The sequence below is a fragment of the Tupaia chinensis genome, unplaced genomic scaffold (assembly GCF_000334495.1).
Source record: "Tupaia chinensis unplaced genomic scaffold, TupChi_1.0 Scaffold000528_1, whole genome shotgun sequence".
Classification (NCBI taxonomy): domain Eukaryota; kingdom Metazoa; phylum Chordata; class Mammalia; order Scandentia; family Tupaiidae; genus Tupaia; species Tupaia belangeri.
Window position 1 is genome coordinate 7,856,757 of NW_006160041.1, and position 19,812 is coordinate 7,876,568.

Consider the following 19,812-nt stretch of genomic DNA (forward strand, 5'->3'; position numbering starts at 1 on the left):
ATATCAAATTTTGGTGTTTCAAATCAGGTAATTCCTTTTGAAGTGTATCACTGAATACAATCCATTTGCTTCCACTCATAAGGGAGTTGAACTGAAAACATGACCTAAGTCTTAACACAGAATAAGCCATTTTCTATTGGGCAGAATCAGGAACAGAGTCAAGAATGATTCCTTTTGTCCTTTTAAGTAACCTAGTTTGGAAATAATATATCTCTTTAAAAAATTCTTTCTAAAAAATGTACAGATATGCAGATGATGCAGAACATTAATATGTTTTCCTCTAGTGTTTTTCTAATATCATTTTTATCCTGCTTAAACATTATTATTAGTACTGGTAGTTCTTTACACCCTTCAAAAATTGTATTATTATTTTAAACAAGGAAGGCATTGATGGGACTGTAATGCTTGAATAAGTTACAATGTTGCAAATTTCTTATCAAGAGAATCTACTGTCTATGAACGTTCACAGAGAGTCACAGTGCTTTTATTCAGGTAAGATTCTGGGGGTTCATTTGCTGTGTTTCTTGGGTTTCTGTCATTCATTTTGGAGGAGGCAAAAAACAAAACAAAACAAAACACAAGAGCCCTGGAAGACTGACATGACTGAAATAAGGCTGCTCAGAGTTTCAATCATTGAAAACTTCACTATGTTATAATTTTAAAGATGCTTTAACTTCTTTTGTTAGTTTAATTCAACTAAAGATGTATTTAGTTCGATTGCTGGGACATGTAAGGAACCCCTCTTCCAGAGATATATGAAGAATCACTCTTTGAGACAATGGGAAGATACTACCAGATCCTTGGTCTGTAAACTCTAGTAAGGTCAGGTAGGAATTGTGTCTGATTTGGGGATGGCATTTGGCTTATAATAGATGGTCACAAAGCCTCAGGTCTGTCACTACCACTTAAACCCCATCCATCTCAATTTCTTTGTCTGTAAACGAAACAGTTTCACTAAATTGAGTCTATGATCCTTTCGCCCTTACATTCCATGATTCTCGAAATAAGAATTATACAAGACAACAAGTCACAAAATGCCAAATCCAATATAATACAGAGCCATCACAGCCTACATTGTGTGTGATCAGGAAGTGGAGAGAAAAGTAACTTCAATAATTGGAGAGGCCCCACAGAGGAGACAAAATCTGAGCAGTCTAGAAGTCAGGCAGGGGGGTGGATGGTCTAACAGAGAGGGAACACTAGACTTTGCAGATTTCATCAAATGTAAGATGCGTTCAAGTATAAGAAGCTTTATTATTTTATGTATTGTTAACAGGAATAATACTGCAAATTAAATTACCATACTGTGCTTTGCTATGTCTTTGATTTTTTTTTTTAAGAGCATTTATTGGAAAGTATTTATTTATAAAAACGCTCTGGAGCTAGCTGCATAACTCACTGATGAAGGCAGCCAGATTCTCCATGGCTGTGCAATTCAAGTCCTGGACCTCGGGGCTTGAGAAACGTGCCGGATACATGTGCGCATCTGCTCAAAATCCCAAAGGGAAAGAGAAATGGAAGAGAAGGGTTTGTGATATGACCATTCTCCATGGCAGAGTCTTTCTCCTCTTCTCTCTGTCTCTCTCTGGCCAGCAAATGTGCCTTTTGGCAATTAAAAAAATTTTAAAAAATTAAACACAAAAAGCTTTTATACCTTTTGGATATAGAAAAAAGGACCATACAAACAGCTATGACCAATTTTGTCCAAACACAGTCAGTAACAATTGCACCCTAATGGCATCTTGGGCATCAGAAATGACAAGATGCCATTAGTTGTAAGACAATCTATTTCCAGATACATTAAAATGTAGCAAAACCCATTGGAGGACCAGCCCTTGGCAAAATGACCATGTCATAGGACTCCCATGTTGTTTACCACGGTTTGAGTCCCGGACCCAGTGGCTTAAACTCACTGGGCATGTGTGTGTACGTGCCCAAGATCAGGAGTGGAGAATAGAGAAGAAGGGGATTGCGGCATGTCCATTCCCCTGGGGGTGATTTCTCGCTATCACTCTGTCTCTGTCTTCCTGGTGAGCGCACATGCGCTCTTAAAAAAACCTCTTAAAAAAACAAAACAGAAACCTCAAAATCAACCAGTAATGTAGGCTACCAGGCGTTTAATAGCAAAAGGTGGGCAATATCATTAAGAGGTTTGTACACTATGAATAATGAACTATAAGCGTCCTGGTGGATGTATTCATATTGTTTGGAGAAAAAAATGACAAAGCCCTGAGTAAAACACACTGGGAGCAGGACATATCAAAGAAGATGGAATACTTGACCATGGTAGATCCAAAGAAGTTCTGTTTAAATGCATATGTGTTTGGATACAAAACTTACAGATGATTTTCCATAATCAGTATTTTGTACCTTAATTAACTAGAACTTGCCAAATGTGAATTTGGGTTCTGAAAAACTCATTATAAACTAAGTAACACCTCCACTTAATAACTGAATATCAAATAGCCCAGATTTATACAAAAGTAGCATTTAATTACATGTCACATGCTTTCATCTTAGTTCTCAGGGAGAGAAATAAAGGGCATTATTCTTTAAAATAGCTTCTAGTTCACAAAGTACAGGAAAAAAGAACATTTTCACCTATTTTCTCGCTGAAATAGCTATGAGTCATTTCAAATCTGCAATAAAGGTACTTCTTATACAAAATCTCTTCCAGGAAACAGCCAAATGCCTCCAAGGAAACCAAAAGAGAACAAGTCAAAAAGAGCATGACTTCTGTAATTCTGAGCCATGTTTAAAATTCTTATTTCTATCTTTACTACACAGATTGCTCTCTGCGGTGGTGACTGGGGAGTGGATTTCATTACTAAGCTCAAGGTCACAGGTGGTTTTACACGAAAGCCTAATTAAATTGTGCGGAATGAATTAAAAGGGTTTAGCAAATAAGGTCTCCTTGCTCAGGCTGAATTGGACAGGCAGAATGCAGCACCATATTCGGATGGTACACAGGCGGCATTTGGGCCCACGGAGATTAATCTGGAGTGCAATCACTTGATGATGCTTGACTATGCATACTTCGTTGAAATTATTCCTCTGTCACCCTGGGGTGGGAAAAGCAATCACTCATAATTAGCAGGTCACTTTTTTTGGAAGGTAAATTTATGCATGGCACAGAGTAAATGGCATAAGAGAAAACCCCTCTTGTTTAGGGAAATCTTGATATGTGTGTTTGGGGTGAAAACGATGATCAAAAACTGTTAAAGAGAAAAGGAAGTTATTAAGGATGAAGAGGTTCACTTAATTATTTATTTCCATCTGTGCCACCTCCCTTTCAGGAGGTGACATACCCTGCGAGGACATAGGTGGCCGAGTGCTGAGAGCAGTCTTGCTTTGGGAGAAATCAGTTCTTTTCAGCTAGATTTTCAGAAAAGTCATAAATACGTCCATGTGAAAGTGTCCTCATAATTTGTTCTTTAAAGAAATGGTGGCTTTTTACCTTTAGGAAACAGACTTACAGAGACTCGTAGACACTCAGATTATAAAGGACTGTAAAATAGATCTCCAGTTTAATCATGATGTGTCATTTAAACTATTTCTACACTATCTCAATTAGATACTAGCCTAGTCAAGAAATGAAAAATCTCTAATGTTACTGCCTGAAGTAGACCAGTTTGGGTTTTATTTTGTTCTGTTTTTGGACAATTTGCCTCCAGAATGTATTGGGTTGTCAGAAAAGTCATGAAGAATTTTTGCATAGAAAAAATACATCATGACTTTTCCGACAACCCAATATTATGCAATATTGACTTACAACAGATATTGTATGTCTTTGTATGTATGTGTGTGTGTACTTGTCTAATAGTCAAATAAATTTATGAGCAAGTGAAAGAAGGTATAAGTACCAACTGTTGTCTTATTGAATAGGAAAATATAGCAAAATTTTAGTAGTGTATATTAAATCATTGAAGAGCATAATTTCTTAAATTATTCACTAATATCTTTTCAAAGATTAATCAGATTTTCAAATTTCAAATTTTTCAATGGACATACAGATTATGCTACAACTCTACTGCTATTTAAAAGCAAAGTTTAATACAGACAAACTTTTTCCCCTTCATCTTTTTTTTTTCCTCAATGCATTCAGGATATGTGAATTTATCACTAAATTTTATTATTATTACATTATTTTATTATTATTAAATTGCCTTCTTGCCAATTCAAACATTTTTTTATATCCTCTTCTTTTTTTAAGAATTATTTTATTTAACTTTATTTATTATTTTAATATTTCCAGAGACAGAAACAGAGAGAGAGAGAGAAAGTGAGAAAGCAAGTCTCCAGATCTGACATTTGAACCATGGTTGGCCATACGGCCATGTGGGAGTCCAGCACCCTTAACCACCATGGCACCTGCCAGCCCCTTCAGGTCCTGGAGCAAGTCAGATTACACAAATCATACGTAAATGCCTGATACTAATTTACTTATATAAGAAATACGTAAAACTTAAGATGGGTTGAGATAATTTAGGTGAATGTTTGCATGTATATATCAATCAAATCTTGAAAATAGTCAAAAGGCTTGGCAGCATTGTAGAACTGGCCACTACTTTTAAGTTAGTTCACTTTCTGCTTGGATAAGTTCCTTAAGTTTTTACTTACATTCCCAGTGTCTTCTCTTTCTCCACATATGTATATTTGTGGAGTATTTTGTTTGTTTGTTTTTTCATTATAAAAGTATTACATTAGTGAGTACATTCCCTCTAAGTGGCTACAGAGACTAAATTAATGAGGACTGAGAAAATTCTTTCCAAGAGAGTGTCTCAGATTACTACTGCCTAAATGATCAGATTTCAATATAAATGGGAGAGACACATCCCTGTTTGCCTGAGACCATCCTGGCTCATGTATGTTATCCCAGCTTCCTGTCCAGCTTAGCATTTTCTGCTGAATTTTTTTTCATTTTAAAATTAATATTATTAATAGCTGTACTTCAAGAAGCCATGATGAGTTTGGTAGATTTCCAGTAGTGCATTTTTCATTTAGTACTGCATAAAATGCATTCTCAGGAAATAAAGTTCTTACTTTAATACATGTTGAGATATGAAAGATTAACAGAGCTATCTCATAGGTCTTCTCCTATGCTTTTCAGTCACATGTATGTGCGTACTATGAGATGCGCTCATCTCTCTTTCAAAGACAATGTTCAAGGCACTTGTTCATTAAGCCAATGGCCGTTAAAAAGGAGTGACTAGTGACATCTGACTCCCTTTGCTCACAGACAGTAGCCGGAGAAGGCTTTGGCGCTACTGTTCTTGCTGGACACTTGATGAGACAGTCAACTTTCTCTTAGACTGTGTGCATCACAGCCTTGAGATTCTTGCAGTCCATCACTTTACCAATGAGCAGTGTTACTGAGAATCAGGAAGTTATAGGACAACTTTAAAAGACATACATTGGGCAAGTATTAGTTGAATAGTTGTGACAGCCATGTGGAATCTAGCTACTTCAATCACCACACCACTGGCTGGCCCAAAACATTGCTTTTATTATAGTAACACATTTACATAAATTTGGACTGATACACTCATATATTTGGACTTGGATGTGATAAGAACATACTTCAATTGAGTTGAGGTAAACCAGGGTATTCTGCAATCTAAATAGAAGTCATAACTGTGAAAGTCGAAAAATACAGTTACAAGACATAAATAGAGTTTGATTGATTGAATAGATAGAAAAGGAATGACTCTTCTTTCCTGATGAAAATAACATGACATTCAGAGAAACAATTACTTGAGTATGAAAGTCCTCACTTTCTGTAACTGCTGCTCACTCTCAGAATTTAGAAAGACCTGAAGCTGGAGTCAGCAGGTGGCATGAGTGGTTCAGGAGCTGGACTACCACATGGCTAACCATGGCTCGAGTCCCAGATCCGGGGCCTTGAAACTCATGCTGTGCATGCGTGCATGCATGCCAAAAATCCTGAGAGGACAATGGAGGAGAAGGAATTATGGTGTGACCATCTCACCTGGGGGTGATTTCTTGCTTTCTGTCTCTCTATCTCTCTATGTCTGATTGGCAAGCACACTTGCCCTGTAGCAAAAACTCTAAATAAATAAATAAATAAATCTGTGACTTTGCAATACTACTTTGAAAAACCATGGTAACTGAACAACTTAAAAGTGAGTTTTCTCAATATTAGTGGCATAATAAATCAAAATAGTGAGTAGTGGATTGCAGAAACTTTAAAATTCTGAGCTTTTAGTAAATTGCAATTATTAGAGCAAAAATTTACAAATAAAAAGTCATTATCAAGTAAGTGAGTAGCTAAATAAAGAAAAGTTGTAAATCTTTAATATTATTAAATATTAAGATGTAATGTTAAATTTCTATAAAGGATGTAGCATTTAAATAGAACTGTAATATATGCAATGGAATTGACAAATATTATCATATAATATAACAAATATAGCGAAGTATAAAAATTATCAGTAAATAATATTTCAAAATGTACTAACCTTTTATATTGATTCAGATACCCAATTATAGTTAGATAAGAATAATCAGTTTTAGTGTTTTATAGCACAGAGGTTTAACTATACTTAACAATAATTACTATGTAGCTCAGAGTAGCTAAAAGAGCGGATTTTTAAAAAATTTTCAACACAAACTAGTGATAAGTAGTTGCAGTAATAGATATGCTAATTATCTAGATTTGAGCATTACATATATTCATGTACTGAAAAAGAAATCACACTTTACCCCATAAATGTGTATCATTATTATGTGTCAATTCAAAAAAGAGAGAGGTACATTCATGCTTTTTTTATTTATTTATTTTTATATATTAAAAATTTACATTTAATTACTGTATATCTTTCCAGTGTACAAAGTAGTTTTTCTCAATATAAATGCAGTGCATATCAGTCAAGTCAAAGATATCACTATATTGTCCTTGACAGATAACTTTTCATTTTTGTATCTGTTTATAATGTTTTGTTTTTCTTTTTCCCTGATTCCTTCCTTCCCATCTTTTCTTATACTGTTTCTGGTATAGCCTGTGTTTTTTGTTTTTTTGGAGAAGTTTTTGTTTGCTATAGGGAACGTGTGTTCGCCAGAAAGACAGAGACAGAGAGACAGAAAGAGAGAAATCACCCCCCACTCCCAAGAGGGATGGCCATGCTGCAATCCCTTCTCCTCCATTCTCTTTTCAGGATCTTGGGCATGCACTCACACACGCCTGGTGTGAGTTTAAGCCACCAGGTCCAGGACTCATACTGTAGTCAACTACATGGGAGTCCAGTGACATAGCCATTACACTAACTGCTGGCCCTTAGCCTGTGTTTTAAGAAGAGAATTATTGTATTTTTTGTTTTTCTTTTCCATTTTAGAAGCTTCTTAGCTCACTTTCTCCACTTCACCGTGCCCATCCCCCCAAAACATTTAGCAAGTTCTCTTAGAGCAAAAGGTTTGGTGAACAAGGCGTATCTTAGTTTCTTTGTTGGGAGAATATGTGCACAGCTGAAGGCATCTCAGTCCCTGCTAACTATTGATTTTAAAGGATTTTGTAGGTTTTTCCCAGTCCATCTCTCTGCAATAAAACAAAGACCTCTTCAACACTCATAGGAATTTCAGAACTGCAAAAACCCAGAACATGCCACTTGGAAGATTACTTTACCTCCGCTTTTGGCAAAGATTAAAGGGTTCTTCTGGAGTTAATTGCTCATCCAAGCTTTTAAGTTTCTGCACAACTCTAGAAAAATAATAAAATCTCCTTTCCAGTGAAATAACTCCTTTCAGGAACCCAAAGACACTAGGTAACAAGGATCCAAAACATGGGGTAATCATTGTCTAATGAGAAATGCTGTAATAGGACCCCATCCTTCCTTAAAAAGCTCTGCAATAACATTCTTGCAGCTCTTCTCCATTTGCTCTAAAAACGCATCTTTAGTCTCCCGCTGGCTAGTGGTACAATATTCACACAATGTTCTGCGATGCTAGACCTACATGGGAAGGTCTTAGGTTTGCATCCTGAGACTTCCCTGTACTTATTGGGCATGTGATCCTGTGATCTGGGCTGACCGAGCGTGGGGGTGGATCATGGCATGAAAATTCCGTTGGAGTACCTGTCTCTTTACCTCTCTCTGTCACTCTCATGGGAAAATAAACCAAAAAATATGCATCTTCCTTTTTAACCCTGCATTTATGTAAATGTTCTACAATAAGAATACAACTCTTGTTTACCTTCTTCAAATTATTTTACCAAAATAATGGAGGAATAATAACACTATAGCTTCTTAGCCTGACATCAAGCTCTGCTCCATATTCAATAATGAAGCTTATATATAATTCTTTAATTTTTTATGTTCTCAACTCCTGGAAAATAGAAGGGAATATTTCATTATGAATTACCATAGAAATCTCCAAATATCTCTAGGCAGTTTATCCCATGACAGATATACTGAGAGCCCGGATGTTTAGAATTGGTGTAAATAGATTTCCATTCTTCTACAGAGACTGAGACTCTGAAGACCACTCCAGACTCTCTCTGACTTACATCTTTCATTCTTAACCTCTCCTCCCAACACAATGGGAGAAAAGTAGCAAAGGCTTCCAGTTCCAGAGCTGCAAGCCTTTCGTTTCTGGAACACTTACGGATTTAAGCTTTAAGAAAACAAATGCCAAGATGCTGTAGCTACCATGATTTATTTCTTTATTCATTATCATTAATATTTTTCTTCTCCATCATAAATGCCTAGAAACTGCCACATGAAATCTAAGGAATATTATTGCTCCAACAACAAAGGGAATAGAGCAACTTAATGTATTTTATCATTTTACAGGAGGCAAACTAAAGTGAATAAGTACCATGCATCATAAAAAGTACCGTATTTTTTAAAGGTAAAATAGAGAGGTGCTAATAAAAATGAAGGCTTTCCTATTTCACTCAATCCCCTGCAGAGAAAGAAAAAGGAAACAATGGAGCCGAGGGCTCCGCACTCTGAACCTGGGATTGTGCACAGATGTCTGGAGATTGCTTTTCATCCTTCTCTTTTAAGGGCAAGGGAAAAGTATGCCCATCTGGGACAGCTGAGATCTTCCTGAATGTTTAGGGGATCATGCCAGCCTGTAAGAAGATAGGGAAAAGAGGTGGGTGGGGCTGGTCATGTTTGTTGCCCATGATCTGTTGCTTTTTCTGGAAGAGCTTATCCTCACCTTGGTAATCTCTGCTCACTTTTCCAGAGAAGCTCAGTGTCTGTGACTGTCGCTATTAGAAACACTAAGACAATCTTAGCAGGGATTACCTAGCTGCTGATTGAAGAAGGGCATAATTAGACACGAGCAGTTGACTGACAGTGGTTGCAGAAAAGGTACTGGCTTCTGTCTGGAGAGAATTTCCAGTTGCACTAACATTATGACACACAGGAGATGCACTGGCCTCCATATGGAATGAAGCAGAGCTGTCAAACATGCCTGATTTAGGACCATGATCCTGGATTCCTATGGAGATCTCCAAAGAACAAGGTCAAGACTTGTAGTTTGAAGTTATTCAGCACTCCTTTTCTACAGCTGAAGATTTCCCTCAGAATGGTCTTTAATGTTAGGGCATCTATGGGACTGTGCTCATAAAAGAAAAAGACACAGATGTTTCTCTTAATGCCCTGAATACAAAATTGATGGGTCAGCTAGCCATAGTCTGCCTATTTCAAAATACGATGTAAATATTCTTTTAGAAACAAATTCCAGGGTATGTCACTGAATATTTTATATTAATGATTTTCATGGGAGAATTCCCTGATTAAATAGTAAAACAGACACATGTGTGTTGCCCCTGATCTGCAATCCACCAGGGATATAAAGGAAATGCAGGCATTGGGAGAAGTCAAGTACAAAGAAATATGTTTTAGGAGGAGGAAGTGGAATAAGGCCAAGTCCGTGATGAAAATAAGGGAGTTTATTTGAATTTCATATTAAAAGGTTTCCTTTCATCTTTTCTTATGGGGTACAATAGAACCTATCTCTAACAGCAAGTGGATGGAGTAAAGTGTTGAGTGGGCGTGTGCATATACATGTGTGTGTTGGAGGCTGACGTTGAGAAATTAAAATGTACATTCATGAACAAAATTGGTGTAATTCTCATTGGAAGAAATGGCCAGTGTTGAAGGAGGAAAGTGGCTATGCCTGGAATAGATGAGCTAAGGCTCTGGCTTTACAAGTGCAGTTTCATATTTAGCCAGTAGGAGGTGCACTGTGCCAAGGACTCACAAACCTGCCGGTGCAGTGGGTCTATAAATCAGTTTGGGTAGTAGGTTGAATTATGTTCTTAATCATGTAAGGATACTTTTGCTTGAAACTATTCTTTCTCATATTTCTGGCAGTCTGTCTTATTTATGGGCATGCTGGAATCTGGCCAATGCTTTTCCCCTAGGTAAAATGACAACATCTTAATTAGGAATGTTTGGTCTGGGGCTCGAGTTGCCAAAGAGCGGTCCCATTGTTCTAAAGCACAGACATCCATCATCAGCCTGCTTCTATACTCATGGCCCAGCGGTAGCAGCACAGGGCTGGAACACAGCTGAATAATTTTTTGGAGTCCAGCACTTGTTTAGTTGCATGGAAGCAGTAAATCATACTCTCTCTGAAGTTCGTTTATGTTGTCTTTCAAGTGGCTACCCTAATTTCTAACAGGATTGTTGTGAAAATTAAATTGTTTAAATCAAAGAAATCACTTTTTAAGGAAATAAAAGACAGGATAATCAAACCTAAGGTAATGTCAATGTTATTCTTCTACAGAACAACACATTCTCATTCTCAGGTAAGCAAAATAGATGGGATATGATAACTTCAGCTACTAATTTCTTAGTTATATGATAAAGCACCTTATTGCTCAAGGGATAGGGTGTGGCAGGGACCTGCTCATCTTCAAAGCTTCAGAGAATCTAATACTATGTGCTCGAGAAGTATTTATGAATGCCAAAGAGAAGATCATGGCAAAACAAAAACAAGGAAAAAGAATAACTAGAAATCTGTGCTCAGAAAATATTGTTAAAATCCCCATTCTTTTAAGGAGGTGCATGGGGGAAAGAAACCTTTTTCCATTTGCATTTCTGAAAGTAACAATTTTAGCTTATTCTAAGAAACTGAGCAAGGATATAGGAAAAACCCTCAATAGATGGTTTCAAATAGCTCAACTGCTATAAAGAAGCAGGCCATTGTTTCTCATTTGGTATTCATCTCCCAATCTAAAAATTTCTTTGGATTATAAAGGAAATGCAAAATAATTATGTGTGTGTGTGTGTGTGTGTGTGTGTGTGTATGTTTGTGTATTGCTGTATGTATGTGATTGTTGTTTGTCTTTAAGGCAGAAAAAGCCTGTAATTCAAGACAAATATGAGAAAGTACTGGTTTGTATCACATTTGAGTAATTTCAGGAATAAAGACATAACTTTCTGAAGTACACACTAAAGCTACACAACTTATGACAAAATATTTTGGTACTGGGAAGACTGGCAGTTGTCAGATTTTATTCTCCAGTGTTTTAATCATCTAGCCTGTCACCTCTGGCAAATCCTTTAAAAGTGCAAAATGAGTGCTCTGAAGAAAGACCTCTGGCATGTAGGAAGACCTGAGCTTCTGCCACTAGGTAAAACTGCTGAATTCTGAAAGAGCTGCTAAATCATGCTCTGAGCCACAGTAAAAAGAAATGATGCAAAGATCAAAAACATTCAAATATGTTTTAGATTAAGAAGACCAACTTCTTATTAGCAGTGTGCCAAATCTGGTACCACTTACCTAGATGGCAACACCTAATGAAATCCAAGTACTACTTTGTTGAATATATAACATGTAAAAGACAAAAAAAAAAAGAAAGAAAGAAAGAAAAAGGAAAGATACTACTTCAGTGGTTCTGTAACTTTTGTATCTCATTATTTTCAAAGTTTAATGTCTGGCCACCTTTACCTTTTTCTGAAATTTTTTAAGTGTGAACCTAAGTGGTGTTTCGAATATCTTGTATTTCGAAATAGGTAGACTCACAAGATAGTGAGTCAGCATAAATAGTGCACAGCATTCTTGTGTACAGTTCACGCTGCTTTCCCTGAAGATAACATCTCACATTACCATAATCCGTTTTCAGAACCAGAAAATTGACATTGGCATGATGCTATTCACTCAGATAAAGACCTTCTTCAGATTTCACTAGTTTCTACATGCATTCTTTTTTTCTCTCCTGGGAATTTTTAAGTTACCTAAGTTTCTAACTGGTTATCAGTAATAAATATTATGTGAGTCAGAAATAAATCACGGACTAGCAGTGACATCAAAACGAGCAGTACTGAGCTGTAAGTACCATCTGTTTTCATTTATTTCCCAAGGTTCCTGACTTTGGTCTACTTAATCATTCCTATCCCTTCCCCCCTTCATACCTCCCTCCCAATACCAGTATTCAAACAGCAACTGCCTAAAACAAGGTTTGACATCTTTGAGTGTTTTATCTTTGATAAGCTCAAGGGAGTCATTTCTATAAATTTTGTAGGCCCTTTCTGACATTAATACTGACAAATTAAAGAAGTAAACAGAATTCATAAATTTTTGAGAAATATTTTCCTCAGATTTATCAAAGATAGAGGACTTCTCTACTTGGAGAACAATGTGATTCAACTTGCTAAGGATTAATAATGTCATTGTTTAGAATAGAGGGGGGGAAAACAATCAAAAGGAGACTCTTACTGTCACATGGACATCAAGGCAGTACTTTGGCAATGACATGTGAGGATGATGCACTTTAAGTGCATGATCACTTTAAGTCAGATATAATGATGGTGATAGAGAGAGGTGTGCCCATTTGTAACCATTCTTTACATACTAGGCATTCTTATGGTCAAATTGCTTGTCATTATTGTAAATAGCTATCTAATCAGAGAACAAGAGAGTTTAATAAAGGGAAGTTGGACCACACAGAAGTAGTGGATGAGGAACAAATTCACCATTGTTAAAAGAAAACTCTTCACCCATTTTAAGTAAAACAATGTTTATTTGAGCAAGAAGTATGTTCTAGAACCAAGCAACACTCCTATCTCAAATTGTTTCAGATAACTCTGCCACAGCATTTGAAAGTTGTTTGTAGTCTGAGAAAAAGAAGTGACATACACACAAAGGAAATGATATGCAAAAGCCACATGATTGGCTTTGGTATTTGCTTTATAAGGTCATGGTCTGATCAGCTGGAAGCTTGTGATTGGCTGAAGCTCAGCTGCTGTGATTGGCTGAGGTTCAGTTTGTAGGTTACCAGGGTTTACTCTTAGGTTGGGTTACAGTTTGCTTGTACATTAAGCCAGGTTACAGTTCAGTATCTATGGAGAACACTTGGGGCCAAAATTATCACCCATGTACAGAGGCTTACTTAAGCCAATTTAGTTCATTTTAACACCATTACTGTGAACAATGAGGAAAAATTGATCTAATCACTATAATTATATGAGCTAGATTGATAGTTTATTAAACCAAAGATGGCCCTCTCATGGCCGTTTTCCTAAAATTCATCAATGGAAAAGCATGAGACCATAGTCACTGTTCCTAAGTTATCAGCTGGGGGACATAAAAGAAAAACTAGAACTTCTCTAAGTTGAATTCTTAAATGTTTTTTAAACTCTTGGAACACAAGAGCACCTTTTTAGAAGACATATAATGACTTTATATGTTATCCCTTTAACTAGTGTAGGAAAATTGTAAAACATTGCAAAAAATACTCTATTTTTTTTACACCAATTTTTTTTTAAAGAATCATCTTACTTAACTTTATTTATCCATTTATTTATTGTATTTTTTTATTTGACCAAAGAGAGACAGAGTGAGAAACAGAGAAAGTGAGAAAGCAAGTCCCCAGGTCTGGGACTCGAACCCCTGTCAGCCATGTGAGAGTCCAGTGTCCTTAACCACCACACCACCTGCTGACCCCATTTTCACATCAATTTTACTTTATTTTATTTTATACATTCTATCACTGAATGTCATTACAGCTTATAAAATGAATTTTCCTGCATGAATACACTACATATTAGTCCAGTGTAAAATATTATCATGCATGTTATCAACAGATAATTTTCCATTTTTGTGTCCCTTAAATATTGTGCCTTTCTTTTTTCTCTTGAGTCCCTTCTTTGAAAAGTTTATTTCTTCCATGAGATAGAATGAGTGAGAAGCAATTCCAAAACGGTCCTCATGCTGCAATCCACCCCTCGCCTCAGCCAGCCAGATTCACTGGTAGGAGGGATCACACGTGGTGTGTGCAGAGCCACCTGAGGACTTACTCTGGCTTTTCCTGTGCATGGTGCATTGCAGAGCACTGTGTTACTTTTGCACCACCCTGGCTAGGACATTCTCTTTCCTTAGTCCCGCTTTCTCCAAGTTCAGACCAGCCTAACCAATAGCATCTATTTTCACTTCCTGAAAATAAATGCCAATGCTCTGGATTCTGGCAAGTCTGGATGAACAGTGGTTCTGGGGGAGGGGAAAACACAAAATTAGAGACCCATATATTAGGTTTACACTAATGGAACATGTAGGTTGTTTTGAGAGCATTCACTGGTATGAGCCCTACGAGTAATACCAGAAAATAAATAGCTTTATAGAGAATTAGGCCTAGATTATGTAGGAATGCGAAAGAGTATTCCTGATGAGGTAGATGAAAGTATCTATGCCAGTTACATGCATTAAAGACATAAAAATAGGGACCAGCAGTTAGCGTAATGGCTATGTCGCCAGACTCTTACATAGTCAACCACGGTTTGAGTCCCAGACCCGGTGGCTTAAACTCATGCCGGGCGCATGTGCATGCATGCCCAAGATCCTGAGAGGAGAATGGAGGAGAAGGGACTGCGGCATGGCCATCCCCCCAGGGGATGATTTCTCACTTTCTGTCTCTCTGTCTGGAGAGCGCATGCACCCTATAGCAAAAACATCTCCAAAAAAAAAAAAAAAAGACATTATAATGGAAGAATAATAAATAAATAAATAGGCATTGTAACAAAGAAAATTTTACAGAGTAGTGACAATAAATAAATAGGCATTGTAACAAAGAAAATCATACAGAGTAGTGTTACCCAACCAAGCCTCTTTTCTTTGTGGGAACTTTATAATTTACAAATACGGAAGACTAGGACTCATTTCATCTCAGTCTTGCTGTCACAGAAACTTGGCCAGCTAGTTTCATTGGACTGATGAGAGAAGGTGGTAAATTATTGGGTTCAAGAGGCCTAACATTTCAGACCACATAATCCAATTTTGAAATGGAAAGGCTTTTTGGATATGTGAAATCCAAAGATCAGCTCCAGGCAATCATGATTTCTGGGTAGGCCAGCCATAATAGCCTTTATATTTGTGCTTGTTATAATTACCAAATGTAGGGTCCTTTCAGGAGGATTCATATATTGTTTTTTAGTTATTAAATCAATACATAGCATAACATCCACTGTGTAATACAAAAGAATCAGACACCAAAAATAAACAACCCTTTATTTGCCAGAGTTTGCAGTTTGTGTTCATATGGGTAAGAGAATGCAGAATTGCCATGCCGAATTCAGAGTACAATGATAACACGGTGTCTTTGTATTCATTCGCTAATACGTTGCTAAAGAGAAATACCTGAGACTGGGTAATTTATGAAGAATAGATGTTTAGCTGGCTCATGATTCTGGTGGCTGAACATCCAACGACATGTGACTGGGATTTGGCCAACCTCAGGTGCTAAAGCATTACATGGCAGAGACAAGCAAGAGCAAAAAGAGAGGGAAAGATAGAGAAGGAGAAGAAAATGACTTTTCCAGTTTCTCTATCTCTCCCATGGTCCCAGATGATTGCATGGTCTCTGACCACATTGAAAAAGGGTCTTTCTCTCTCAGTCCACTGAGCCACCTGCTAATCTGGTCTGGCAAGGTGCCTATATACATTGAAGTTGAGTCTTTCTCTTAAAGGTCTTGCTCACTCTCAAGGTTATGAAATTAGCGACAAAATCATAATACAAACTCTTGGGGACAAAAACATTATATAAACCATAGCTCCCTAAAAAACACATAAACAAGTTCCCTACCCCAACAGGAAAAGCAGAGCATGCAAGAGCTTCCTGAGTTCTGATACTCTGACTTTCGTTGCATATAGTATGTAAAATGAAACCTCCTTCAAAGCTTTGGTCATAGTGATCTGTTTTCTGCAACCCAGAGAAATTATAGTCCTATCTCTTTGTGTGTTGTTCTGTCATCTTCGTTTCATGGGGAACTCTGAAGGCAGAGTCCCACTTTCCTAGTTTTCTGCAACTGTGTACAAATGAGGTCAAATTGCAGAGTTTTCATAGAGTCATGCCACAGCTGTGTTGAAACAAAGACCATGGTGCATAACTCAAGTTCACACATGGTAGTTTCTGAAAAGTTCTCATACATATCTCTCAGGTAGGGTCCTGAGCCTCTTCCCTTTTTCATTGCATTTGACCACCTGGTACACCTGCTTTGTGAAGCATCTCAGCCTCCCTGTTGGTGCCTACCTATAAGTGATGACATCAATGCCAGGGTGCAATCTCTGAGCATTCCTAACCACATGGATCCCGTTCTCAGTCTTTCTCCTTGAACCACTCTATGGTGGTAGCCCTGTGCTGCCAAGTCTCAAATGAAATAGCTGCGCTTCTTTGACTGCAGTCACTAGTCCTTGAAGTAGGGCTTAAAGGCTTGTAACATGCTTTTCTTCTTCCATTCCCTGCCTATTCTTCAAAATCGCAACCACCCCTCAATCTAGCAGCTTTCCTCCCTCTTGTAAATCAGCTCATGCAAACTGACACCTGAGGGCCACTCACACTGTTTTATGAATGCAATGAAATGGAAGGCTTTTTGGACATTTGGGCTCAGCCTGGACGCCAGCCACATTGGCATTACTAGTCACACCCTGCATGACGATCTATGTATAATCTACTCGCAACCAATAAAAATGTTTACTAATTGATTCATAACCACTTCCACAATTAAACAGCATCCTCTAATTTCATGCAACTGGGAGTAAAAAAAGACTTTTTCTTATACTTGAAAACCAAAGCAAACATATGGAAATAAATGGCACAAAGCAAAAAAAAAAAAAAAAAAAAAAAAAAAAAAATCCAACCCACTTGGCAGTAATATGTGTCTGCAAACTGCCATCTCCATGAATTAATCTTTCATTTCATCTCAGAACTTACTGTCACACTTCAGCTGGGAGTACAGTTATGAGTGAACTGAGATTCTTTCATACTCATTCTTCATGCTAAAACATAATACACATTTTTTTGAGAGTTTTTTGCTATAGGGTGCGTAAGCTCGCCCAAAAGACAGAGACAGAGAGACAGAAAGTGAGAAATCACCTTCTCCCACTCCCCAGGGAGGATGGCCACACCACAGTCCCTTCTCCTCCATTCTCTTCTCGGGATCTTGGGCATGCACGCACATGTGTCTGGTGTGAGTTTAAGCCAACTGGTCCAGGACTTGAACCACGGTCAACTACACGGAGTCCAGTGACATAGCCATTACGCCAACTACTGGTCCCCATAACACACATTTTTATCACCTACGTTTTCCTCAATGCGTAGATTATAAAGAATCAAGAATTTGTCTCATAATTACTGTTTGCAATTTTAAAAAAGTAAATTCTTTTAAAGTATGGATTACACGATGGAGATTTGCATAAAATCCATGTAAATACATTAAGTTCCATCAAACACACACAAAGTGGATCTGTGCTTTATAAAAAAATATGGCTCCATTGCCAGCTTTAGGCTTTATCTTAAAGTTTCATTAAAATTATATATATATATCTTCACTAAAAAGTTTTCATAAAAAAAAAACAAAACAAAAACAAACAAAACAAAACAAACAAACAAAAAAAAGTTTTCATTAGCTGTTGCTACTGATTGATATGAAGAACAGAATATTGGTTACCATTTACTGAAAAACTTGGCAATATAGATAATGTATTGACTATAATATCATAGCATTAAAAATAAGGATAATACTTAATGTAAGATAATGTATGAAAGTTCTCATACAATATAAATACAAGTAAATTAATGGTGTTGGAAAGCAACAGATTAAATCATGAAATTTTTAATGGTGATAAGAAAAAAAGAACTCCAGAAGCACATACCATCATTTCTGCATCATTCCATGGACCAAGGTGGCCAAATCCAGAGTTTAATGAGAAAAACTCTCTTCCTATTATGAAATCTTAAGAATGTGTAAAAAAAGGAAGAGTAAAAAATTTACACCAGTTATATATCATTCTACCACTTTATAATTTCATGCCATGTTTCTATTTCTAGTCAGCTTTCCTGATGTTTTAAAAACATTAGTGTTTTACTCATGCATACTGTGCGTAAGGAAAACAGATCTCTTTAAATGTAAAACAAGGTATACCAGCAGGCTCTGTAGAGTCTATTGAAAGGCTGAAACGCATTCACAATCTTGTTTTTCTTTTTTACGGTTTTTATAGGAGTGTGACCACAACTCTATAAACTTTCAGTTTTGAGTAACATCAAGAGAGCATGTATTGGTGAGCCAATGAATGGGTTCTTAAAGGTTACTAAAAGGCAGTCTTCCAAAACGAGGCAGTCATGGTTCAAGTTTACTGATGGCTTTACGTTCAGTATTATAAGTCTGTCATACCACATTAGACGGTCTTGTGAAATTCCTCATGCACATGACAAATGAAAGGAAAATAAGAATTCTCAAATTTAGGGCAATGATATTTTGCTCTCAGTGTTTTTCTGCACTGAAAGTGGCTGCTTTTCTTGCTTTTCAAAATAAATAAACATTGAATTATCTTAATCATCATTTTTATCATATATTTATTTATAAAGCTTATGCCATTTGTAAACATATTTGCAACAATAGCATGATAGATTTGTCGTTTCTTATAATGAATGATTCTATTTTAATTAAGGCACATGGATATGTTTCAAATAATATTCATTCTTGCTTCTATTACATAAGTGGACCCAGTGCCGTCTCTCTCTCTTGCACCCACACACACACAATAAAATAAGGCACATAATGACAATTTTCATGATGTACGATTTTTCTGTAGTAAAGGAAGAGTGGACTGATGAGAACAGAGTGCCATAGACTTGTGCGGGCAGACTCCTAGGATGTAGTTTGAGCCAGATTATTCCAGATCAATATACACAATGTGCTTGGGTTAGCTCAGGAAAGGTAAATGAAGCCCAATACCTGAACTGCTTTAAATACTCTCCACTAAGTATCTTTAATTTTACCTCTCTAGTCTCAGGTACTATTGGGGGTATTTCTGATTACATATTTAATATTTTGGTCACCTAACCATGTTTGGCGTGGAGGATTTTATTTAAGCAGTTCCTAAAGTATTAGTGAACAACCAATCATTTGGTCAATTGTGCAGATGTTTCTAATCACACAGATGCTTCTAAACACATACGTGTTTGATATCAGTGGCTGAACTTCTCACTTTTGACCCAGATGTTCTGGTGTTAATTAGTCGTAACTGCTATTATGAACCTGACTTTTTCAATGCTAAGGTGTGTATAATAAGACAATCATGTATTTTCTTTTTCTTTACCTCAAAATTAGGTGACAGGAAACCCACAAAGATTTAAGCCAATACTGAGATTTATAAAATTCCCTGACGAAGGCAAAAGAATGATGCAAACACTAAAATAGCTTGGATGTTTATTTATCTTTGCATCTTAATACTATATATGCTATGTTTTGAAATGACTTGGTAGAGAATTATTTAAAGTTATGTTTAATCCAAGTTTTTCAAAACATGGGAACTCTTAAGTCACAAACGTAAAAGTTGTTATGTTGA